Here is an 18,391-nt window from a genome sequence, read left to right as displayed (position 1 = left end):
AGTACTGAGTGGATACAGAGGAAAAGATGTATGGCAGATATGTAATTTGATCACCTAGCATCTTGCAAGGGAAGGTAGGTGGGGAAATATGTAAGTGTGATTTTCTCTGCAAGACCGCCATCTCCTCTGAGGGTTCTTGGCTCCTTCTTCTTGGCTCCAGCTTCTTGGAAAAGCTGGTGGCTAAAGAAGGATGGAACTGTCCATTTTGCTTCTCTCATTTTTTCCAGTCTCAAATCCAGTTCTCCACATTTCCATATCAGTCCACATTTATCATTCTCCATTTCCCTTTTTGTTATTTTCATTGATTTTAGAAGATAATCATTGATTGTAGAATTGGAAGGGACCCTGAGGATCACCTAATGCAGGAATATGCAGCTGTCCCATAGAGGGATCAAACCTGCAACCTTAGCATATCGGCACCACACTCTAACCAATCGAGCTATCCACTTGGACATAAGATATAAGAGAAAACAGAATAAACACATTAAAAAAAAAAAAAAACCTCAGGAAAGCATTAGTACAAATTTCTCCTAAAACCGTTTTTTGCAGTTTTGCCTAATATACAATCTTTTTGCAATGCACTTTCCCCTAATAAAATGCATTTTTATATGTTGTTTTCAATAATGTAGGTCTTTGTATGTACACTTTACCCCCAATATATGCATTTTTGTATGCATTACATGGCTAGAGAACCAAACTGCAAAATTCAGAGACAGCTGTGTTTTGGTTTGCACATTCTTTCAGAGGATGCAGAGGGTTCATCTTTCAATACAAACTGGATTGAATTTCTCCCTCAGCTGTGTTTATTGGTTCCAGAGGAAAAAATCCATGTGCAACCCCATTGACCCAGAAAACCTTGGGAGTAAAGTGATGAAATTTGGGGTCCTGTGCTGGCATGCAGTTATTTCCTGTCATTTTCACAGGGAAACAGAAGCACTCAGGTGTAGAAAGGATGGAGGAGTAATGATGTTGTCCAATTATATTCACTGTTGTGCTACACTACACCCACTGCTGTGAATGGGATTTAGCACAACATGCTGGTATCATGGTCCAAAAGCCAGTTCTGTGATGCAACAGGTCCTGCAGTTTGAACAGAACATGAGAACCACTAGCATAATAGTCAGAAAAACCAGTTCACCGTTCCCCACATCTAAATGCACCCTTAAGTTTCATTTCTTACTAGATTCCTTTCTGTGAGATGCCGCCTTCTTTAACAACCCTGTGCCCAAACCGGGAAACTTCTCTTTTTTATTCCCCGACCCTCTTTCCACCCCCCTACCCCTGCCCCTGCAGAGAGGAAGAACTGTTTTATGAACCTTGACATGGCAGATAAAATGCTGTGTGTCTTTGTTTTGCGCAAAGTTTCCTTTGCCTCTAAGCATCAGAGATTAAATCTGTTCAGATGGAGAGGTGGGGGGGGGGGGAGAGAGAGATGCAATGTTCTTTGTTCTCTGCACAAAAGATAGACACACACACATATAAAAAAAGGGATTCTTGGGAGGGGGGCTGTGGAAGATGGGAGTGGGAAAAAGAGAGGGAATGTGAGCCTTCGTTGAGCTGTTAAGGGAAATAGCCCACAGAAACCAGTTTTTTAAAAGCAGCTATGAATATTCACCCTGGTGTTGTGATGGGAGCCCCACCTTTTATTTCTGAGATGCGAGTGTCAGCCTGCTACACCTTGAATAGAAACAAGGTTCTCTACGGTTTGGTTTTGTTGGTTTTTAAAAATCATCCTCATTGCCAAAGTTCTTTCATGAATACAAATTTACATCCCAATAGAAATCACTTATAACCAAAATCTAACATCAGACGGCAGACTGCCTAAAACTTTTTTTGAAATGACTGACAATCTGGATTTGATTGATATATGGAGGACAAAGAACCCCCTAGGTAAAGAAGGAACTTTCTTCTCTGAGGCCCACCTGTCCTGGTCAAGGATCGACCAAATCTGGACCTCCAGGGGGCTGGCACCCAAGACTAAAAAGGTGGAAATCTGCCCAAAAACATGCTCCGACCACAACGCTCTGAAATTAGATCTCAGACTTACTCAAACCGGTTCCTTCAGATGGAGAATGAATGACACTCTTTTAAGAGATCAAGAGATTGTGAAAAAGGCCCAAAAAACATTAAAGGACTATTTTGAGATAAATTTGAATACTACAGTAGAAAAAAGAACGATCTGGGACGCAAGCAAAGCTGTCATGAGGGGGTTTCTGATACAACAGAATACAATTAAGAAGAAGCTCTGGAATGGAAAGAAAGATAAAATACTGGAGAAAATACATCAAGGAGAGAAAAAATTGAGAACTAAACCAAAGTCAAAGGATCTGTTGAGAGAAATTAAATTCCATCAAGCAGAATATTCAAAATTGATTAATCAGGAGATTGAATGGAAAATAAAACAGATGAAGCAAAGATCCTTTGAATCAGCAAATAAATGTGGAAAGCTGCTAGCTTGGCAGCTGAAAAAAAGACAAAAGTTGAATACAGTTACAAATCTAGAGATTGAAGGAAGAACGGTGCAGAAACCAGAGGAAATTAGGAAGTGCTTCCACAGATATTTTAAAGAACTTTATGTACAGGGGCCTCAGAAAGAATCAGAGATAGATCATTTTTTAAAGACAAATGGACTATCAAAAATAACTCAAGATAAAAGATCAATCTTGAACTCTACAATAACCACCCAGGAAATTGAAAGTGCCATTCAGAACATGCAACTAGGCAAATCTCCAGGCCCGGATGGGCTTACCTCCAAATACTACAAGACTTTGAAAGACTATTTAACACAACCCTTGTTGGAGGTATGCAACCAGATCATGGATGGGAAGAGGGCACCAGAAACGTGGAAAGAAGCGTTCATCACATTGATACCTAAGATAGAATCTGAAAAGACTCAACTCAAGAACTACCGCCCCATCTCACTCCTGAATGTGGATTACAAAATATTTGCAGACATTTTGGCAAGTAGACTTAAAAAAGTTTTAATTGAAGTAATTCACAAAGACCAAGCAGGCTTTCTCCCTGGTAGACATTTATATGAGAATACCAGAAACATCATCGATATTTTGGAACTTTTACAAACTAACAGGAACACAAGGGCGGTGTTAATTTTTGTTGATGCGGAGAAAGCATTTGACAATATATCTTGGATGTTCATGAAGAAAAACTTGGAAGGGATGGGAGTGGGGCGGGGGTTTGAAAATGGGTTACGAGCAATTTATTCAGAGCAAAAGGCCAAATTAATAGTGAACAATGTGGTGACGGAGGAGTTCAAAATTGAAAAAGGGACACGACAAGGGTGCCCTCTATCCCCTCTTTTATTCATTTCAGTCCTGGAGGTGCTATTGAACATGATAAGGGAGGACCGGCTGGTACAAGGGATAGAGGTCGGAGTGAAACAATATAAACTTAAAGCTTTTGCAGATGACCTAGTTTTGACATTGCAGGAGCCAGAATCCAGTACAAAAAGAGTTCTTGAACTTATATCTGAGTTTGGTCAGGTGGCGGGGTTTAAGTTGAACAAACAAAAAACCAAGGTTTTGACCAAGAATTTGACACTTACAGAAACAGAGGGGTTTCAGAGAGAAACAGAATTAAATGTGGTAAAGAAAGTGAAATACCTAGGGATCTATTTGTCTTCCAAAAATTTGAATTTATTTAAGGACAATTATGAAAAATGCTGGTTGGAAGTAAAGAAGGACTTAGAAATTTGGTCAAGATTGAAACTTTCCTTGTTGGGAAGGATTGCAGCAATTAAAATGAATGTATTGCCGAAAATGTTATTCTTGTTTCAAACCCTACAGATCGTGGACAGAGAGGAATGTTTTGGAAAATGGCAGAAGGATATATCTAAGTTTGTCTGGCAGGGCAAAAAGCCCCGAATAAAGTATAAAATATTAACTGATTCAAAAGAAAGAGGGGGGTTTGCCCTGCCGGATTTGAGGTTGTACTATGAAGCTGCAGCCTTCTGCTGGCTGAAAGATTGGTTTTTGCTAGAAAACACCGACGTCCTAGATCTGGAAGGTTTTGATAATGCATTTGGTTGGCATGCATATCTATGGTATGACAAGGTTAAAGTTCACAAATTGTTTAAAAGCCATATTGTCAGAAAAGCGATTTTTGCAGTCTGGATGAAATATAAAGACTTATTAGAGAGTAAAACACCGAGGTGGCTATCACCGGTGGAGGCCAAAGCTCGAAAAAGACCCAATATGGAGGCCTATTGGCCGAAATATTGGGAATTAATTGAAAAAATTGGAGACGGTTGGAAGTTGCAGAGCCAGGACAAATTAAAAAACAAGGTGCGAGATTGGTTACATTATGCTCAAATTCAAGAGGTTTTTAAAATGGATAAAAAGGTTGGTTTCCAGGAGGGGAAATCGAAACTAGAGACAGAATTGTTAGAACCAAAGACCAAGATTTTATCTAGAATGTATAACTTGCTGCTTATGTGGAACACACAGGATGAGACAGTTAAATCTGCTATGATAAAATGGGCACAGGATGTTGGACATAATATTATGTTTGAAGACTGGGAAAGGTTATGGAACACCGGAATGAAATTCACGGCATCTAGTGCCTTGAAGGAAAACATTATGAAAATGATATACCGGTGGTACATGACCCCAGTCAGGCTAGCCAAGATGCATCACCTGTCTGACAACAAATGTTGGAAGTGTAAGGAAGCAGAGGGGACTTTCTTCCATCTCTGGTGGACCTGCCCAAAAGTGAAGGCCTTCTGGGAAATGATTTATAATGAATTGAAAAAGGTATTTAGGTATACCTTTCCTAAGAAACCAGAGGCCTTCCTGTTGGGCATGGTGGACCAGAAAATGTCAAAGAAAGATAGAACTTTGTTTATGTACGCTAGCACAGCAGCAAGAATACTCATTGCAAAGAGTTGGAAGACACAAGATTTGCCCACGCTGGAGGACTGGCAGACGCAGTTGATGGACTACATGGAGATAGCTGAACTGACCGGCAGAATCCGAGATTTGGATAAAGAAACAATTGAGGAGGACTGGGGAAAATTTAAAGATTATCTGAAAAAATATTATAAGCTGTATGAATCCTAAGAAAGTGCATGATTAGGAAACGTTAAGCTTCTGCGAATATGATTAAGTAAATGGTAAAATTAGTGACAAAAGAGAAAAGGAGACAATTTAAATTGAATATGTTATGTTTATTTTAAAGGTATTGAAATTGAGATATAATATATTGTATTTGGATACATAACATTCGAAAGTTACAACAAGGTATGAAATAAGGTAACAAAATGCTGACATTGTTAATGCAAAGAACGCAGAATCGGAAGGGGTGGGGAAGTCCAAGTTTTATTTTGTTTTTGTTGTTAAAAAAGAGAAAATTTGTTTCTTGTAACTACTTTATTTGTTTATAAACCTATAAAATTATGGAAAGAAACGCAATAAAAAAAATTTATAAAAAAAAAAAGAAATCACTTTCTCATCTGAATTCATGAGTTTTAATAGCACCTTCCGACCGTTCGGATTGGTGTGCGTGCACTTTCTTAAGTAAACAGACTAGTTTTCGACAAAAGGGTCTGATCTCTACATCCTTCCCTTAAACCCCCTCCTCCCTGGTCCCTTTCTTGCATTTTCATTAGCTGCATCGCTTCAGGTCCTGCCTTTAATACTCCCCCCTTTAAAACATTTTTGATCTTCTATCATCTTTGATGTCAGCTTCAGAAAGAATTTCTTTTTGCCTCTTTTCATATCAGCCAGCTGAAATGACTTAGCAAGGGACCATGCCAGGCTAATGTTCTATGTGGAAAGCAGGGAGGGGGGATTATTATAGGTAATCACGCAAGCTCCAGTCTTAGCAAAAGAAAAAAAGAGCCCTGATGAGAATAAGGATAGGTGTGCTGACAAAGCCAGTGTTTTGTAGTGGTTAGAATGTCAGACTGGGACCTAGGAGAGGGCAAGATTCTAATCCATACTTAGTCATGAATCTCACTGGGTGACCTTGGGCCAGCTGCTGCCTCTCAGCCTAACCGAATTCACAGGGTTGTTGTGGGGGTTAGTGAAAGAGAACCATATACACTACCTTGAGCTCCTTAGAGGAAAAGGTGGAAAACTGTATATATAAGTTACACCTCTACTTCTCCTTTACATCTGCAGGTGAGGCAGTGGATGTGCTGGCCTGCATTCTTGTCCTGGTAATGGACTGGAAGAGAGCCAACAAACTGAAATTCAATCCTGATAAGACAGAGGCACAGTTAGTGGGTGGTTGCCTGTGTTAGAATTCCTGCTCCTTGATTGCAGTCATGGGGTTGTTGTCTATCACATGATGGTGTATGTTTTCACTCCACAGAGTGGGAAGCGATGGAGACGGGATGTTTGTGTTACTGTGTTCTGTGGAGTATTGTCCTTTGTTCTTTCTCTTTGCTGTCTGATGCTAGAGAGGGGGGGGAGCCATGTTGCAGTGCTCCGTGTGTGTTTATATGTAAATAAAGTAGATTAGCCAAAATGCTGAGTTGCTGAGTTCTGTTACGCAAGCTGCGAAGACTCTGCGGATCCCTAAATGCGCCAATGTCTGTTGGCATCCATCGCTGTGGTGTTCGGGCAAAAGAAAGCTTTTGAAGCTCCTGAATGATCGACCAGGAGGGAGGGAACATGCCATTTCGGCATGTATCTCTGCCAGGGTCCTACCTGAGTGTAGGACGAGCTCCTGACAGCCTGCTCTTCAAGGAGTCACACTCCCTCTGAAGGAGTGGGTATGCAGCTTGGGGGTAGTTCTGTCATTTGAGGTTCAGGTGGCCTCAATGGCCTCCCATCAGCTTCCCTCTATGTACTGTGGAGAGGAATATGTATGCCTATATATTTGTTGTATAGAGGATACAATCCAGAACCTGCCAGAACCTCAATTGCCACCAAATGGAAAAACCTTACAGGATTTGAGGTTTTCACTTTGGTATAACAACAGGTGGAGTTTAGCATTAGTTGAAGAAGGAAAGAACTTCAAAAAATACATGTTGCCCAAAGCTTGGGGGACCCTGAGAAATGTTGTGCTGTTCACTGGTCTCCAAGGCCATTGAGTCAGAACTCTCAGGCTGAGCACAGCCGCTTGCCATTCAAAACCTGCACCCCAACTTTCTCTGCAACATGAGATGTGATCCCAGGGTCCACCCCCTCAGATTATGTTGGCAAAAGGGCTTTTGTCCTCTCTGCTGGAAGCATCATATTGGTGACTCCTTTTAGAACATTCGCCAGATGTCCACCCTTGACCATAAGGTGTCAAGGCATGCTCATCTCAGAGTGCTTCCTTTCATTTCCTCCTAGAGCACTCCAAAGGAAACAGCTCACTCACCTGCCCTTCCACCTGAACTACAGGTGAAGCAGAGGAGGAGGCAGAGGCGGAGGCAGAAAAGACAAACATTAAGTGTCAGGAGATGGGCTGGTGGTGTTATCTGCTTGACACTCATCTGTTCTTGTCGCATGGATGGACCAGTCTGTTGCAATTCATTAGCTCACTTCTCCCTCTCTCTGCATATCTGCTGTAGGCTTTAATGTGACAAATATATTAGCAGGGAAGGGGGGCATGGAAGGCCATGGGGGAAGCATAAGCCATCTTAATTGGTTTACATAAAAGGCAGAGGTCCCTTATGCTCTTTGCATTAGCAGTGAAACGAAGGACTTACCTCTTGCCCTTCAGCTGTGCAAGCAGTCCTATATAAAGCAACAAGCCTGAAGGAAAGAGGGGTACCTCCTCTGCCTCCCCGTCTTTCCAGGTTGGCTTGAAAACAACAGCCTGAAAAGGTATTCAAGTCCTCCCTTCATCATCATCATCATCATCATTTATTATTTATACCCTGCCCATCTGGCTGGGTTTCCCCAGCCACTCTGGGCGGCTTCCAACAAAATATTAAAATACAATAATCTATTAAACATTAAACACTTCCCTAAACAGGGCTGCCTTCTGATTGCCTTCAGATTCATTGTAGTAATGGCTGGAGGAGCAAACAGCTATATGAGGAAAAGTTGACAATTTGGTAGGGTGGGGGGCAGAGAGATGAAAAGCCCATGTGGGTTACTTTATTTTTATGAAATTTCTCCTTCCACCTCCTCTATTCCCCTTGCAAAAGCCCCAGCAAGCTTTCGGATTAGCTCAGCTGGTTTTCTTCTGTTTACCTGTTTACCTGCGGCTGAAAGGAAATACAAAAGGAAACAAAGCAAACAAAGAACAATTACCACCCCGAGAGCACAGCTCGGAGTGTGTTTGATACAGCTGAGGGTAGGCAGGCGGCTGAATGAAAAGCAGGTGAGGTGGGAGAGTCGACTGTATCGTTTCAGACAGCAAAGCAGGAAGTGCCGCTTCCTGAACGGAATGTGGAAAGCAGCCTGAGACTGAGTCAGATCATCCATCTAACTCAATATTGTCTACACCAGTGGTTCCCAAATTGGGTGGGACCATCCCACGGCGAGGTGGGATTACTAAGAAGCAGGAGGTCACTGGCTGTATAAATGACTACCAGTCTTTGAAAAGCTGGCATCACTGGATCAAGTTAATCACTTTTGTTGAATTGATTAAGCTAAATAGTTTCCATTGGATTTTGAACACATTGTTAGCATTTTGAATTTTATTGTTCTAAGGTTGCCATACATCAGGGATTTCCTGGACATAGCCAGTATTCAGCCCTCGTAAACAGCGTCCAGTAGGAAATTGCTTAAACATCCGGGAAAATCTGGATGTATGGCAGCCCATGTTGGTAGTGTAGATTTTGGCAATAAAAACAATAGATCAATAACTAGAAAAAGCTCAGCAACTTTTTTAAAAAAAAATAAAAATAGGCAACCCTAGCATGTTCCTTATTAAGTCATGCAAACCAATCTTCTGAATAATGCTTTTTATAGAATAGGGTCAGGGTTACTGGGAATGAGTTTATCAATTTGGCATAAGAGAGTTATGGTAAGCAGAGACCACAGTATGCTACCTCCCCACCTCACAGGCCACTACTAAGGGTGGGGGGGGGGAATTCAGTTCCATTTGCATTTAAAGGCAAACCTACCTAATTCACATCCTATGAAAAAATACGTGAATTGAAACACTGTCCTTCTTCCAAATTCGCACTTCTCCAACTTTTGCAGAGCAGCTTTCCAAACATGTGTACACAACCATGGAAACGAGGGAGGAAGTGTTCACAAATATGCAAATATTTCTGAAAATAAGAGTAAAATTAATTAATTGGGGGGGCGAGTGTATTGTTTGGGGAGTCATCAGTCTGGAAGATATTTGTGGGTCCATTCTAAAACTCTGATTCTTTATCTGTGAGGTTAGAATCTATAAGAGGAAATCAGCTGAAGCAGTCAAACTAGTTCATTTGTGAAGGTAGCAGCCTTAGCCGCTCAGCCAAGTACCCATCATCAGCATCTTTAAAGAGTGAGATCTGTTGCCATAGAGACAAATGGGTGGGCCTTTTCCCACCTCACCTGGCTGGATGCCAGGTTATCCTAGGATGGAGAACAATAGCCCAAGAGGGGCTGTGTGTGAGAGTTTTAGCTAATGCTGGAAGCTGGAGACACAGAGGATTGTCTTGTTCTGTGCTGGACCCAAAGATATGGCTTGGGGATCTTCCTGGGAACCTAATGGGAAGGCAAAATCTGCCAGAGAGTAATGCTGTGAGCCCCTCCATCCTATACTCAGGTTGCATATATGTGTAAATAAAACCATCTATCCCAGGCATAGGCAAACTCAGCCTATGTTTTGGGATTACAACTCCCATCATCCCTGACCACTGGTCCTGTTAGCTAGGGATGATGGGAGTTTTAGTCCCAAAACATCTGGAGGGCCGAGTTTGCCTATGCCTGATCTATCCTAAAGACACCACAGTCTGTCTTAAGAGCATAAGAAGAGCCTGCTGGATCAGGCCTGTCTAGTTCAGTATCCTATTTACACAGTGGCAGAACAGTTGCCTGTGGGAAATCAGGAAGCAGGATTCAAGCACAAGAACATTTCCCCTTTCTGTGGTTTCCAGAAATTAGTAGTTCTGCCTCCAACTGTAGCTATCGTGGATATTAGTCATCAGTAGCCATCTTATTTTCAAGGAAACGAAAAACTGGGCAAGTGCTGGGACACCTAGGGTATCTTGCTGCTCTCAGATATTGGGGTGTGTGCAACAGTACCAAGGAATTTGCATGAAGACTTTTAAAAAAAAAAACAAATTTGCAGGTTGTTATGGAGATGTGGAGAACTGAGCTTCAGATTGGCAAAACCATAATGGACAGATTTGCCCATTGAGAATGCAGTGAGATTCTTTGGCCTCCTGGTGTCCAATAAGACAGTGCAGACATGCTCCACAGCCAGCATGAAGGAGAAGCCAGGTTAATAATGGCTTTGCCTTCTGCATTTGTATTCAGGCTACCCACCCCTGGATACCCAGTGCATTTCAATATGGGGTTGTTACACCAAGACAAATGGTGGAGGTAGGCTCCAGAAGTAAAGGAAAGGACAGGACAATTAATATTTTACAGCCTTGCGACAAATTTACTAACTTTCGGCAGCAAATGACTTCATATATTGTCTGACGTTCTGAGCCAAAATATTAAGTGGGCATTACAGATGGCAATTTGTGTGATTTTTGGGAGCGATGATGGATGGTTGTAATCGAGCTGGAAATAGCCGGCTAATTAATTATTGTGCACTCAGAGAGAGCATTAACTGGAAGACAGTGGAAGTCTGCAGCATCACCTGTGATGAGTGATAAATGACTTTTACTCCAGCATTGCAGAGACAGACGCTCTGAGCATTCATCTGCTCGCAAAGGACAACGCTCCCTTTGGCAAAGGAGCCGTGTGCTACAGAAGTCACGCTGGCTACCCTTGCATGGAACTTCTGGAGGGGGTTGGATGTATGCCACTAACTTCAGCCTCTGCTCATCACATTCACATCGGAAACTGTGACCTTCTGAATAAAACCACTTGTCGTCCCCTGGGTGGCAAAACTGTGGCCCTCCAGGTGCTGCTGGACTACAAATCCCATCATCCCTGAGCATCTGCCATGCCAACTGAGACTGATGGGAACTGGAGTATATTGACAGCTGGAGGTTCATCAGCCCTGCTCTGACTGCTTCCATCACAGCCAGAATAACTTCCAGCTGCTCTGTCCCAGTCCCTTGCCTCAGAGGACTTGTTGCCTGCAAACTTGAATCCTAGGAACTGGAGATCGTTCAGGGACTGAGAGATGTTGGCAGACCCCTGTTCCTCAAACAGAGCTACGGTTCCTAGGGGGAAGAGGGATTGATTGTTAAACCACTCTGGGAATGGCAGCTCTATGAGGCAAACAGGGATCTCCTAACAACTCTCTGCACCCTTAAGAAACCACAGCTCCCAGGACTCTTTAGGATAAGCTATTATTTTTTAACATGGCATGATACTGCTTTAAATGTATAGTGCAGATGGAGCCTAGCTCTGTCCTTGTACCAGATTTGAGTGTGATTTTGAATATGTTTTTAGAATCTTTTGTAAGCGACTTTGGAAAATCCCTCAGGTCTTTAAACTGGGGTAGTAGTATTATTGATAAATAAATCATGAATAAATAACTGACAGTGGCTCTGTAAGGTCTCAGACTCTGGTGTCTTTACTAGCTCAGCTTTCAAAAACCCTTTATTGCCAGGATTGGATATGGGGTTTTTCTACTTGCAGAATATAAGCTGCATTGCTGTGCTCTGAGTTTTGCCACCATAGAGTCATACCCCCCTGCTTACTCCCAACAAACTGACAGATACCATTTCAGAGCCTTCTGCATATAATGATGGGCCTTTGGTGGGGGAAAGGTGTCTGATGGGTCCAGTATCCTCCCGCCTGAGTTTCCAGGAAACAATCCAATGCCCTTTCACACAGTGCAGAGTTAAATTATGGAACTCACTCCCACAGGAGTCAATGATGGACACCAAGCTAGAGGGTTTTTAAAGAGTACTGGACAAATTCATGAAGGAGAAGACTACTGAGAGCTGCTAGCCTCCACAGTTGGAGGTACAATGCTTCTGAATACCAGTTGCTGGAAACCACAGGAGAGGAGAGTGCTGTTGTATTTGGGTCCTTCTTGTGGACTTTCCTTTTGGGGCATCTGGTTAGCCACTGTGAGGACACGATGCAGGGTTCTTTTTATGTTCTCATGTTCTTATGCCATCTGGAAAACCAAGTCTGTGTTATAGGAGAATTTCAGGCAGACGATCTGCTGTTTGCTGGTTCATTCATTCATTATTATTTAAGGTACTTTAACTCACTTGCAAAGCTCATAGAAGATCAATTAAAAGCAGCAACAAATCATCTCAATGGCAAAAAGTGTGCAACATCCCAAAGAGCCCATTTAACGAGGTGGAGATAATGACTTTTCACATTGATGGTTCCCCTTCCTCCTCCTCACAAGGCAATTGGTTCTGATAGCTTCTGTAAGACCATCAAATGAGTTGCCAGTTCTAGTGGCTTTTGTAGCAGGGGAAGGCGGAGGGAGTCTCAGCTGCTGAAGCAGCAAGGGATAAGGTTGACAACAATGGCCATTTTGTTGGCTACTTCCCTTCCCATCCTGGATGCCTCATTCATGGCATCCAACAAACCACCATCATTCAAGCACAAATAAGGCAGCCTAAATGTTCACGCTTGCCAAATATCAGATAGCAATATGAGCAAATGGAAGGTAAAGAGATTGCTGGCCTTAGGACAAACTGGTAGAAGGCAGAAGTGAAGGCAAGGGAAGGAATGTGCTTGCAGACTGTTGCTTGGTTTGCCTCACTGATATCAACAGTCTGCAACCCACAAGGGGCAGATAGCCAATCAGCAGACACGGTGCTGGCCCAACACAGCCTGAAATGTCTCAGCCACCTCTCATCACTTTCTGGTTGGGATGAGAATTCCTTATCCAATTTAATGTCCCTGCAGCAGCGGACAGTGGCTTCAAAAGCCATGCTGTTTCACTCGATGCCATCACTCAGGGAATGCATAATACCTGCAAATAATCTGTGAGCTGAGATGACATTATATTATTTCACCAAGTTCCCTGAAGGCCCCTGTGTGGTCTCTCGTAAGTTGCTTTCGCCACATGCTGAACACACTCAAAAATCAATTAAACACATTGGGTTGCAGCTTCACATTGAACAAAAAGGCATTTGTTGCTTCCTCATCGCTGCTGACTAACAGACATGACTTGGGGGAAGCTGGCCATTTCACAGGGATTAGCAAAAACAGAGAGACAGGTGTTTAAATATAACTGCATCGTTCTTTTCTTTTTAAAAGATGTGTTGTTGTTTCGGCAGAACCAAATCTTTACGGAACAATTAATTTACAGCGAGGGCACTACTTTCCACGTTCCACAAGATAAATAATACAGAAATCATAAAAGCCAATTGTGTCAGATTAATAATTGATATTTGGCCGTTTTGTGGCCTGCCTTTATGTATGTATTGGACTTTGCCACAGTCTAGTTTGATAGGATTTTAAGAAATCAATACCCTTTCCTGCATTTAGACCAGAGTTTCTCCCATTCGATGAAATCGTATTCATTCATCACTTAAAACCCATTAGTTACGGAGGCAGGGAGCTGTATTACACCAAGCCAGACCACTGATCCTTGCAGCTCAGTACTGTCTACTCTGACTGGCAGCAGCTGCCCAAGGTTTTCAGGCAGGAGACTTTCCCTGCTGTGCCTGGAGACAGCAGGAGTTGAAACTGGGACCTTTTGGATGCAAAGCATATACTCTCCCATCGAGTTACAGTCTTCTGCATCAGTTAGTCTCACAGCTTTGAATCAGGTATGCCTGATTCTAAGGTGAGACTTCAGGAAATTGGCTGGGAGAATACCTCGGTTTAAATGAGTGAAACAGGGAGTCGTCATATACCAGCTTCAATCAGTGAAATGGGCATGGATTCAGAAACTGGGGTGCATAGAAGTCCTGGGCATCTCTGGGATCTCAACTACACCAGCCCAGAACTTTATCATTCAGATCCCCTTGCAAAGACAGATCATCCTGGCACAGGCAGGACATCCCTCCCCAGGGGCCACAGCCCTTGTTCCCAAGGGCCTCTTAATCTCCACCCCTCTGATGGTGCACCTGGCTGAACCTTGCTAAGTGGTGATGATCAACCCCTTTCAATTTCCCCATCCATTCCTTAGGGGAGGGGCATAGAGCCTGCAGTAGGTAGCCAGACTCATTGGGCTCCAGCCCAAGTCTATGGGCAGCACTGGGGAATTGGAACAGATCAATAGGTTATCTTTTTAGGTGTCTTGATCTCAAGCTGCTTAGGGCTTTGTATCTTGAGCAAGAGGCACCCTTTCAACCTCAGCTTCCACAGCTGCAAAATGGCCCTTTCAGCCCCCCATCAGGTTAAAAAATTCACAGGCCTCCAACCCAATAATAGTGAATCTTTTAAGTGCAAATACAAAATGGCCTTTTAAGACACTTCTTTGTATTGCTTGCAGCTAAAAGACTGTTTAGCATTTCTCCCACTACTGTTATTAATAATCATCATCATATCCCTTTTCTCCAGTGCATTATGACGTACGAGGTGCACTAAGTGGTTTCAATCACTTGGGAAGTGTGTAATGGCTTAGTAATGCATTCCCTGTTCAGTCTTTCAACTTTTATGCAACAGCAATGAAAATATAAAATGTGTTTAATTAAAGAAGGTGGCTTGTTTTATTGAACAAATGTACTGAATAAATAAAAGGAATCATAGCGCATTTTAATGTGCTCATCCAACATTCAAAGTAGGGTTTCGTTTATTATGTGTAGTAATAGATTTCATTGCCTTTTTTTTAAGGGAGAGGGGAAGGAACAAACATTTTAAATCAATGCATATATATCTATATCTATATTTGTTTGTTTGTTTTTAATTTTCATGAGCATTAAATTGTAAGTTTCCCAGCTGTGAATCAGAAGAGCTGAGATCATAAATTGATTGGAAGGAGAGAGGAGTCTTCGGGAACATCATTCATTAAATAAAGCTGCCTGCGTCCAGTCACTTACTCCAATGAGTCATAATAAGGTCACATTCAAACCCTTCATTTAGAGGACTATTATACCACTTTAAGCAGTCCTGGCTCCCCACCCCGGGAATCCTGGGAAGTGTAGTTTGTTAAGGATGCTGAGAATTGTTAGAAGACCCCTATTCCCCTCACAGAGTTACAACTCCCTGAGTGGCTCAACAGTCAATCTCTGTTTCCAGGAAATGCTGAGTATAGGCCTTTATTTTGCCCAAAAATTGTTCTGAAGGGAAGCACTTCTATTTGTTTCTTTAACCATTTGGAGAAGGCCTGTAGCTCAGTGACACATGTCCAACTTGCACTTCAAACCCCAGCATCTCCAAGCAGGGCTGTGAGATTTCCCTGCCTGAAACCCTGGAAAGCCATTGCTAGCCAGTGCAGACAATACTGGGGTTCATGGGCCAATGGTTTGACTCAGTAGAAGGCAATTTTACATGTTCCTACATCTCAAGTAGGAGGTCAGTGGCACTAAAATGGTATAGTTACAAGAGATGAGCCAGAGCTTCAAGACTACAAGCAGAAGTAGCTAAAAGAAGAAGAAGAGTTTGGATTTGATATCCCGCTTTATCACTACCCTAAGGAGTCTCAAAGCGGCTAACAATATCCTTTCCCTTCCTCCCCCACAACAAACATTCTGTGAGGTGAGTGAGGCTGAGAGACTTCAGAGAAGTGTGACTAGCCCAAGGTCACCCAGCAGCTGCATGTGGAGGAGCAGGGACACAAACCCGGTTCACCAGATTACAAGTCTACCGTTCTTAACCACTACACCACACTGGCAGGGAAATCCCCTGCCCTCCACCCCCACTCCAAACACCCACTGCTAAAGAGGGTGGTCCATTAGGACAAATGGGGCACTCCTCCACCAACTTCAGATTCCTCCAATACCACCTGCCGTCTTATTTACAGCAAGTCCAGGGGTAGTCCTGGTTGTTGGCGTTCTCTTCCTGGGTCTCGGTGCTGCCCTGTAGTACTCAGGAAGGAACAGGATGGGGATAAAACTAAAATGAGTTAGGTCAGCCTATCATTAGTTTTGACTCTACCTACCTGTGGGAGTTAGGCATGTTTAGCCTGGAAAAGAGGAGACTGAGAGATGTGATGGCCATCATCAAATATCTAGAGGGCTGTCACATGAAAGATGGAGCAGGTTTGTTTTCTCCTGTTCTGGAGGATAGGATTCATAATTATGAATCCTCAAGAAATGAGATTCTGATAAAGGACTTTCTGACAGTAAGAGCCGTTAGACAGTGGAATGGACTCCCTCAGAAGGTGAAGGACCCTTCTTCTTTGAAAGTTTCTAAACAGAATTTGGATGGCCACCTGTCGGGAATGCTTTAGTTGTGATTCCTGCATTGCAGGGGATTGGACTAGATGGCCCCTTGGGTCCCTTTCAACTCTACATTTCTATGATTCTAGTGTTGGCTTCCCTACTTTCTGCCCCAGCATTCCCAGTGGGTATCAGCCACCCCTGAGTGATACCTCAGTTCTAGGCCAAATCTGCTCTGCTGTTAAGCCCCAGGGCTCATGAACTAAGATAGATAGGAGATGCCTTGCCCCAGTTCCTCTGAATTGCTGCTGAGTCACTGCAGCTGCAACAGTACTGCAAGTTTATTAGAATATAAAAGGAGGGAAACACATGAGGAAATTAAATATTGAAAGCTCGGTTGAAATAATAGAGTCTTTGCTCATCATCATTTGCTTGCTTCCACCGCTCAGCCTATCTGTTTCGGCATTTGGTTCTGATTTATTGCATAATGGTTCCCCTTTTACACTGTAATGCAATTCATATCGCTTTTTAATGTACACCGCACGGTAATGAGTGTACCAAAGAGAGTAGCAAGAAGATCCTGATTGGTTTGTCATGGTGGAAAATACCCGTTAATTATTTTGTCTATCTATATTGGACCCTTTCGCAGATTGAAAGTCATGTAAAACACACAAAGAGACTTTTTGTCAGTATTCTATGGTGAGAAGAAGATACAGGCCACACATTCACCTTAGATTTAAAGCAGTATCTTACCCCTTTAACACTCACAGCTTCCCCCAAAGAGTCCTGGGAACTGCAGTTTGTTAAGTACTAATGTGCCCCTATGCTCCCTCCTCCACTCATGCACTTGGCTTCAGTGAAGCTATATTTATTTCTCAAACCACAGTTTCATGTGATGTCTGAACCAGGAAACTATGACTTAAGGAGTCCTTCCAAACCTGCACATGAGGCCAGCATGAGAGCCTTAAACCACTGTTTCCCAGTTTGGATGTCAAGGTAAACTGTGACTTAGGAAAGTAGGACACCGTTGTTCTCTGTAGCCAGGCACACACAGGAATGAGCTACTGTGTCAAGAAGGGAGCAGGGAGACACCCAGTTCTTTCCCAGGCAGATCAAACATGGCTTATCCAGCTGGAGTCACCACATCTAAACTGACCACAGAAAGGCTGTCTGCTAGCCAAGGAACAGAGGCACCAGCTTCTTCAGAGGATTTTGGGGGGGCATCGTGATGCCACGCAACATCCTGACATTGCATGTGCAATGATGTGAGGAATCAGGGGGCAGAGCCAAACACTCTCTGAAAACTGAGGGGGCCCAGCTCCCTCAAAAAAGCATGGGGGGGGACTGCCTTAACCCCTACAAGTTGGTGCCTATGCCAGGGAGGCATTGGAGAGGCAAAGAGAGGGAGGTGTAACAGAGGATTTTGAGATGAATAGTTCTCCAGTCTCTTGAGTTTACCTCGACCTACAACTTCTTATTTAGGATAAAAGCAAAGGAAATGCCAAAATGTGAAGTATGGGTTAATTTGGATTGCTGACAGTCAGATATGCATAAAAATGAGTCCCTGTCCCAAGACTCCTCTGAATTTCCTTGCCACAAGCGTGTAAACCAGCTGAGGTGCCCCTATTTCGTCAGTTAACATAGTCTCTGGGGTGCCTCTTGTAATAGCTTTGCCAGTGTCAAATGTCAGGTAAATAGTGCTCTGTTCAGGGAAAATGCCAGAAAACCATCCAACATAAATTATTTACAGGCCGACGTGATAGCCGATCCCACACACCCTGGGACCCAGTAATGCTTAGTCAGGCCAGCGCAAGGACCTTGCGGTTTACAGAGATCTTGAAAAACAGACTTCTCTGCCAGTAGACCTCCTTTCTCTTCAACAGAATGACAAGCAATGAGTTTCCAGATGGGGAAAGGGGTGGGATTGTTTCTCTGTGCCAATTCCAGGTGAGAGGAGGCAGGCAGGCAGGCAAAAGCCACCGCATAGCCTGCTCCAGCTGGATTATCCCACCTCAACCTCCATGGGGCTATCTACCATCATTTGCCTCACCCGAAAGGAGAGAGAAAAAAGGAGGGGAAGACTAGGCTGAGGCACAGCCCACCCCCATCTGATTCAGGGGCCCAACCTAGGGA

General features: G+C 43.2%; 1 long non-coding RNA gene across 1 annotated transcript; it reads right to left on the bottom strand.

Moving 5' to 3' along the window:
* Nucleotides 1–785: 785 nt before the first annotated feature.
* LOC310682782 lies at nucleotides 786–15,968 on the bottom strand. The gene is made up of 5 exons (XR_014514149.1): nucleotides 15,899–15,968; nucleotides 9,026–9,175; nucleotides 7,658–7,767; nucleotides 7,327–7,520; nucleotides 786–1,080 (listed from the first exon to the last, which is right to left on the bottom strand). It is a non-coding gene; the product is annotated as an uncharacterized lncRNA (long non-coding RNA).
* Between the last annotated feature and the right edge of the window lie 2,423 nt (nucleotides 15,969–18,391).

Source organism: Podarcis tiliguerta (genome assembly GCF_965153285.1).
Source record: "Podarcis tiliguerta genome assembly, chromosome: 8".
NCBI lineage: Eukaryota > Metazoa > Chordata > Lepidosauria > Squamata > Lacertidae > Podarcis > Podarcis tiliguerta.
This window is presented reverse-complemented; position numbering and strand designations above follow the sequence as displayed.